This window comes from Notamacropus eugenii, chromosome 3 (genome assembly GCF_028372415.1).
Source record: "Notamacropus eugenii isolate mMacEug1 chromosome 3, mMacEug1.pri_v2, whole genome shotgun sequence".
Lineage (NCBI taxonomy): Eukaryota > Metazoa > Chordata > Mammalia > Diprotodontia > Macropodidae > Notamacropus > Notamacropus eugenii.
The window spans coordinates 413,706,083-413,713,913 of NC_092874.1; the positions used below are offsets into that span (position 1 = coordinate 413,706,083).

General features: G+C 41.8%; 1 pseudogene; it reads left to right on the forward strand.

The window, feature by feature from the left end:
• The first annotated feature begins 3,947 nt into the window (after window positions 1–3,947).
• Window positions 3,948–7,617, forward strand: LOC140532255 (general transcription factor IIH subunit 1 pseudogene; annotated as a pseudogene).
• Window positions 7,618–7,831: the final 214 nt, after the last annotated feature.

Consider the following 7,831-nt stretch of genomic DNA (forward strand, 5'->3'; position numbering starts at 1 on the left):
AATTGATTGGGATTGATTGAAAGAATTAGACCCATCTCTGAGCCTAGTTTATCATAGAAGGGATTTGAGCAGTAAAGCACTTTGGGGATGTTTTGAGGAGCTAGACCCTTTTTTCCTAAAAGCAAAGGGCAGAAAGGGGGAGGTGAAGTGAAACCAGAAGCAGTATTGTGTTGCCCTACCATCCTCTCCTCCACCTTTGGCGCTGTTATTGGAGTGGTTTGGTAACAAACAACGCATCCAGCAAGGAAATGACAAGACAAACCAGACACATGGATGAAACACACTTCCAGAGAGAATGAGCTATTCTGGGCATAGAGAAATGCCTTTTCTGGATTCTACAAGGAACTTGATACTTTGGACCCAGCAGAGAGCTATACACATCTCAAGGCAACTTCACAAGAACTCCAGGAAGGGAGAAAGGACTTCCATTTAATCATGAACTGTGAATTACCCCTTTGTCACATATGATCTCTAAGCTCAAACCTCCTTATCTTAGACTCCCAAATGTATTTATGGTAGTGTATCCCGGACATTTGGGTGAATGTTTTTGTACCAACCCTTCTTACTGTTTATTGCTTTACTGTATTTCAGTAAATATCCTTTTCTAAGAGTTTTTAACAAACTCTGGCTGGCTAGCTGATATTGGATAGTCTCATGAACAAAAGTCCTAAAGGAAGTTCTAACCCCTTAGAGTTACTTCTAGACCTCTGAGGGAGGAATAGCAGCCACGCTGGAAAACTGGCTTATGAGTGTGAGAGGGATTTGGAGAAAGCTACGCTGTAAGGGTATATAATTAAGTAGGAAGTCAGGAGAAAAGCACCTGGACAAGGGTAGAGGAGAAGGGATACCTTAGGATGTTTCTTTTTTAGTACACAAACTTTAGTTTATTTGTGTAATAAATATACATAAAGTGAAAATGTATTTAAAATCATATTTTTCAATGTTTCCCAGATGTAGCTTCCTTCCCTTCCATCCACAACATAGAATACATCGGGCCTCCTTTCTTTCCCTTCTGAGCTAAAGGTTAACTTTCCCTTGAAAGACACAAAGCTGCCTCTAGGTCCTGATTGGCCCCTGGTTTCCCTGCTTCCTGGCCACCTAAGGGCATGAAAAGTGACACGGAATCTAGGCCTCTCAGACTTGGTGGATCTCTGAAGACCATTTGAATCTCTATGTCCTTTACTATATCTTGCCCGGAAATGATCAGATAAAATTCCGTATGAATATAAGGAGTCTAGAGAAACTAAGTGCTACTTTATCCTTGTATATTAGGGCAAAGTAAACCTCTTTTGGTTAACTGTTCAATTACTTGTGAATGCCTCATTTTAACCCAACATTGAACCTGAACAAAGAGAGGGCAGGAGTTAGAGACACCTCCAACAATATATCTTAGTGATTTTTTTTCCAAAATGTTTTTTACTCATTCCTTGCTTATTAAATAGGAGATACTGAACATAATTTAATCTGATGATCTGAAGTAGATGCCCTCAGGAACTATTTCGATGTACAGGATGTATAACACTCACTAAATGGTCAATCAGTCAATAAATGTTTATTTAGCACCTACCATGTGCTAGGTACTGTCCTGGACAGCTGTATTCTTCAAGTTCTTTTTTGATATTTTTTTCCCCCTTTCATTGTCAGATTGTCAGTTATCTTGAATGAGCATCTGCCTCTGAATGAAGGACTGAGGGACACTGAGTGATTTATGATTTAAACTGATCAATGAAACTGATCAATCAAAATGAGTAGCCGACTTCGATTTTGGATGTTTTCTTTCTCCTGATTCTTGGCTGTGTCTCACATAGGGGAAGTTGTGAGAAAGATGATTTCTAGATAGGTGAGATTGTCCCAGACTGCAGTGCATTTTGAATTTCTGTCTGATTTTTATAATCTTTCATACTTTTCTGTCACTGTCAAGTTAGTTGTCTTGAATAAGTGTAAATAGCTTCAGAATGAAGGACTGAGGCACTTTCTCTAAGTGACTTAGCACTAAACCAGTGAGGAACTCTGAGCAAGACTGGCACAACTAGACTTTTGAAACTGATTTTGGATTTTTTGTTTCCTCCAAGTTTTCAACTTTGTCTCCCATATGCAAACTTATCAAACAGATGAGTTGTGATTAGGTGAGGTATTATTAATTCTAGGTAAGGTAGGAAATACACACTAAGTACCTGCCAATTGCTACCTGTTACCCAGTGCTTAATAAATATTTGTTGATTGATTGAGAGCTTGAACAAATGACCATTACCTCCTAATGGGTACCTTTTAAGATTACTTATGACCCAAATATCTGATTTAATCCCTGTCCTGAGCTGTTCTTCTGTCTCCAAAGCAAGTAAAATATTTAATAAACAGATTAACATTCATTCAGGGCTTTTTGTTCAGTATTTCATATATTGGGGCATCATACTTATCATATGGAATAGTATACAATCACCCTTGTTATATACAAATGATCTAATATTTTAAACCAATGTTGTCCTTGGCTGTTACCTATCTCCATTTGGCAGGAAGATCAAATATTTGCTGTCTGAGGTAGTTTCTGGGCTATTTTGGACTCTTTGGTGTAACAACTATTTTACAATTAATGCTTGTGTTCAGTTTGGAACACTGTGGTTTAAGAAAAGTGTCAGTAAGTTAGAGAATAACAAGTGGAGAGCAACCTGAATGGTGAAAGGCCTTAAGTTCATGATATATGAGAATCAGTCGAATACATGGGGACATGCTGAACCTAGAGAAAATAACACTTGGGGGACACAATCCCTCTCAAGTATTTTCAGAACTATCATGTGTGAGAAAGATGAGATTTGTCCCATTTATCCCCACAGGGAAGAAAATGATGAGTATTTGGGGAACTTAGAAAAAGCGAATTTAGGTTTGATGTCAGGAAAATCTTCAGAACAATATAAGTTGTGCAAAGGTTGAATAAGCTACAAAGAGAGCTAGTGATCTCCCTTTCTTGGTGGATCTTCAAGCGGAATCCTGATGACCATTTGAGATGGCTCTGGAGGAGAAGTGAGGCTGGTGACCTGCATATCCCTCCCTCACTCAAAACAAAGTCAAGTGCAAGTCATGTCATCATTTCTCTGATGCCACGGTCTTCTTCAGAAAGGAAGGACAAATACAAGTTGACCATTTGTCCATTATGTTAGAGAGGGGATCTCTTTCATGTATGGGTTGAATTAGATGGCTGCTAAGGTTCCTTATACTCCTCTAATCAAATTTTGTGATTATGTTTCAGTTTAATTCCTCCAGGAAATCTGAGTCATTCTCTTTGCTTTAATAACATTTTCCATTTTTCAGAGTCCATAGCTTTGGCTGCTGTAATTGTGGTCATCGCACCAGGGCCCTCAGTGATTTATCTTAATTTTTCCCCTTCCTTTCCACGTTGTTATTGATCTTGATGTTTGTTCTAATAATCAATAATCTGACTGGATATTTATGTCATACATATGTAGCCATGCAAAACACTTCCATAACAGTCATGTTGATCTGAAATGATTCCTAAGTCAATAACTAGCTGTTTTCTGTCTTTGAAGATCATCAGGTTCATTAAAAAAAAAATGTTGCTCAATCATCCCATCTAGCTTTTTTCTTTAAGAATGATATTATGGTGTTTTATTACATATTTTTATTTCATTTCAATTTTTATTGCGTTATGATCTGAGGAGGATGCATTGACTATCTCTGCCTTTCTGCGTTGGATTGTAACTGGAGAAAACTGAAAACAAATTAATTTTTAAAAAAAGCATGGTAGCACGGGACCCTTCCCCTCAGGCCTAGGCCAAGCTAACACTCCTCATGGGACTGGCAGGAGCTAAGGCCCGAGGGGTGTCATGGAGTGGGGTGGTCTCGGGTCCCAGAGCTGTGGGTCTCACGACTATTGGGGAAAGGGGTCAAGAAAGGTGAGCGTGAAGGAGGGAAGGTGGGGAAACGAAAGTGTCATGGCGGCCGCGGTTCCTTGTCACGTGGCCTCTCGAGAGCACCTCATTACTTCCGGTCACGTGCCGGTAGTCTTCCCAGTGGACAAACGAGGAGGTAAGACTCCCTGCAGAGGGGGTGGGGGCAGCCCGGAAGTAGTTCCTCCCAGGCCGCACCCTCCAGCCAGCACTGCAAGCTTCCTCAGAAGTTTTACTGATTGTAAAGAAGCAGGAATGGAGCCCCGGCCCAGTGTGGAAGGAAAAGCGGAAATCCGGCGTGGGCCGGGCCTGCCTGCTCTACCGCTGGAGAGGAGCCAGAGGCCGCGCGAGGCCTGCGGCAGGGCCCTTACCACCCGAGCAAGAGGACAGAGAGCTCACCTGGAAGAGGAAAAAAGGAGAGGGAAACCGGGACAAAAGAAGAAGGCTGCAGGAAGGCCCCGTGGTGCTTCGTTGGCATGAAGGCGTGCTGAGGAATTCTGGGCCCGTCCTTCAGGACTGCAGAGAGCCCGCAGCGCCCAGCCCTGGGCAGGATGCGGGCGGTTCTGCCACGTGTCTGGCCAATGCCCACCCCTGATATCACCGAGGTCCTAGGCAGGACCTACCCAACAGAAACGACGTGAAACAGGCAAAAAGCGTGCCCTGGAACGTGCCAGAAGGAAAGGGAGCTGGACAGGACTGTGTCAGTCCCGTTATGTTCATAGGCATGGGCTTCACACAGAGTCAAGAGATGTCTTTGCAGATGTGCCAAGATGGGTGAAAAGCATTAAAAACAATGGGATCACCAGGAGTGAAAAACCCACTACTAGATCTGACAGCACTGGAGAATAAGTCATGAGATGAGAGCTGTGGGGTTCCCCTTGTGCCATCTACTTTCAACTCTTAAGAAATTCTACAGGAGAATTTAAATGCGAATCATCAAGAGTTTTCATTATTATGGTGCTAGGGTCCTGGCAGCAGGTCTCAGAAAATATGAAGCAGAAAAGGATTAGGATGGTGAAAGCGGCAGCACAGATGGGAACTCTCTGGATTCAGATGTCTTTCAGTCACCAGTCAAAAGGTTGAAGTTAGGAGAATCCATTGAATATGAAGACTTGGGGGAAAATAAGAGCATTAAAAACAATTGCACCGAGCCTGAAGAAGTCAGATAGGTATTATCATAGCCCAGTTCAGTCCTTCCAGTATGTAACAAGTTAGGATATTATCTGTTCTCTTCAGAGTATTAGGCAAGAGGTGGAAACTTACACAACTGAGCTAACTCAGGTTCTTTCAAGTGGTACTGTAAGTGGTTCTATCACAGGCTTATCATCTGGAGGAACACTTATGCAGGGAGGACCACAGCAAGCTGTAAACCAGATGGTGACAAATTTCACTTCATTTAGAACTCAAACATTTGTGTGTGGCAGTGGGGGAGCAGCTAAGGCATTTCTGGTCCTGTTTTCCAGGTAATACATCATTCCTAGAAGAAAAGGTAGTGAGGATGATGAGTACTTTGGAATGATTCCAAGCTACTATGCTGCCTATTCCAAGACAGTATTTAAGCATAAATTTGGTAAGTTATATAGAAGAGATGCTGCAGGTAGTCTACAATAAACTCCACACATGGCAGTGCTGGTGCCTGTTAAAGAAGGCAGTGAAGGAGCCTCGGGCATTGAAGGCTTTGGGCCTTGAGATGCTTTCTGCAGCAGTTGTGGCAACACACTCTGAGTAGCTCATGAGTCAACCAGAGGATGCTCCAGGGTTGTCTGCAGGCACTGGACTTAGGAGTTGAAGCTATTGAACTTGCACATTCTGGAGTGAAAGGAGCTGTGGTTAAACTTGAAAACTGAGAGGCACATTAAGGCAGAATCAAAATGAGCTGAATTGTAAATACACACACATTTTTTTATTACAGTTACTCAGGAACTGTTTTGATTTGCATTAAGAGATACCAATATTGTATGTCAATTTCATGATCGCATGTTTGCCTGGTGCTGGATAGTAGACAGTGCTCTCATGCCTTCCCAGTCACCAATGGAGTGAAACAGTGCTGTGTGCTTGCTCCCATGCTTATTAGCATGATGTTTTCAGCCATGTTGTCAGTGCTTTCAATGAGGATGAACAAGACATCAAAGTCAGCTACTGTACTGATGGTAAGTTCTTCAGTTTGAAAAGGCTACAAGCCAAGAGCAAAGTGGAGGGAGTGTTAGTGGATGATTTTCTGTTTGCAGATGATATTGAACTCAGTGCAGCCCCTAAAGCTGAGATGCAAGAAAGTATGGATCAATTCTCTGCTGGCTGTGCTAATTTTGGCCTAATAATTAACACCAAGAAAACACAGGTGCTCCATCAGCCACCACCACACCATCCATACATGGAACCATTGGTTACAACAAATGGAGAAGTTTTGAATGTTGTGGATAAGTTCACTTACCTTAGTAGTGTACTTTCCAGGGATGTACACATTGACAATGAGGTTGATGCATGCGTTACCAGAGCTAGTTCAGTGTTTGTGAGGCTCTGAAGAAAAGTTTGGCAGAGAAGGGGTATTAGATTGACTACCATACTGTAGGTCTACAGAGCTGTTGTGCTGACCTCATTACTGTATGCCTGTGAAACATGGACAGTCTATCAGCGCCATGCCAGGAAACTGAATCGCTTCCATTTGAACTCTCTTAGGAAGATTCTGAGAATCACCTGGCAGGATAAGGTACCAGACACTGAAGTCCTTGCTGGAGCTGAACTGCAAGCATTCAAACTATGCTTCAGAGAGTGCAACTCTGATGAGCAGGCCACGGTGTTTGAATGCAAAATGTATGTTTTCCAGAAAGACTTATGGAGAACTCACATGGGAAAGGCGATCACAGAGTGGTCAAAGTCTCTCTCAAGAACTTTAGATTTGACTATGCAGCATGGGAGACGCTGGCACAGGACCTCTTAGCATGGTGTGCCTACATCAGAAAGAGTGCTGTGCTCTATGAGCAAAGCAGAATTGGGAGAGCATAAAGTAAATGCAGGATGTCAAATTTGGAGTATCCGTCCCAAATATTCACACAGACTACCTGTGCCCAACCTGTGGAAAAGCATTCTGAGCTCCTATTGGTTTGATCAGCCACAGTCAGACACATTGAAGTTTCACTTTACAATGGTGATGTTATTTTGGTCCTCTTCGAGAATGAAGGACAATGACCACCGACCACCACCACCACTACCACTTTGAGGAATTAAAAGTACCTTTTAAAAGGGTGAATTGATAAAATCTGCCTTTTATTTTGGTCTAACCTTTTAAGTATATGGTACAGGGTAGAAATTACCTGGATCCTCATGTTTTACTGGATTCTGTTTGTACTTTACTGAAACAGGTTGAAAAAGGAGTACTTTAAAGCAAAGAGAAGCTGTTGCTCTAACCATCAGGAGACAGTTGCAGTCGGAGGCATCTTCTGCACTGTGTTTTCTACGGAAATGAGAAGCAATAGAATTGCCCTGAACACTTTTTTATGGTTTGAGGTCCTGGAATGACACAAGAGGAACCGTTTTGCAGGAAGTCTTGAATTTTTTATGTCCAGTTTTTTTCAAGAGACAATGGAGCTGCATGTTTTTGTTTTGAGTGCACATATGCACTGCTGAGATTTTTTAAAGATGGCATGTGCTTGAGGAAACTGCCTTTTTAAGAGTTTAAAGATTTTACAAGTGAACTCTAAGAATATAAGAATCTTTTACTTACTTTCGCCTCTTTTAGAGAAATAAAAAGTGTTTCTAAAGCCTGTTTTTCTCCAGCCTCTACTTAACTGTTAAACTATTTTTGGTGAATTGATAATCATTGCATAGAGTGGAAAGGATGTATATCCAAAAAACAAAAAAGGATATGGTATTGTATCTGGAATCTGTGCCATATTTTATTCCTAATAGGATCAACCCACTATTTATCAAAG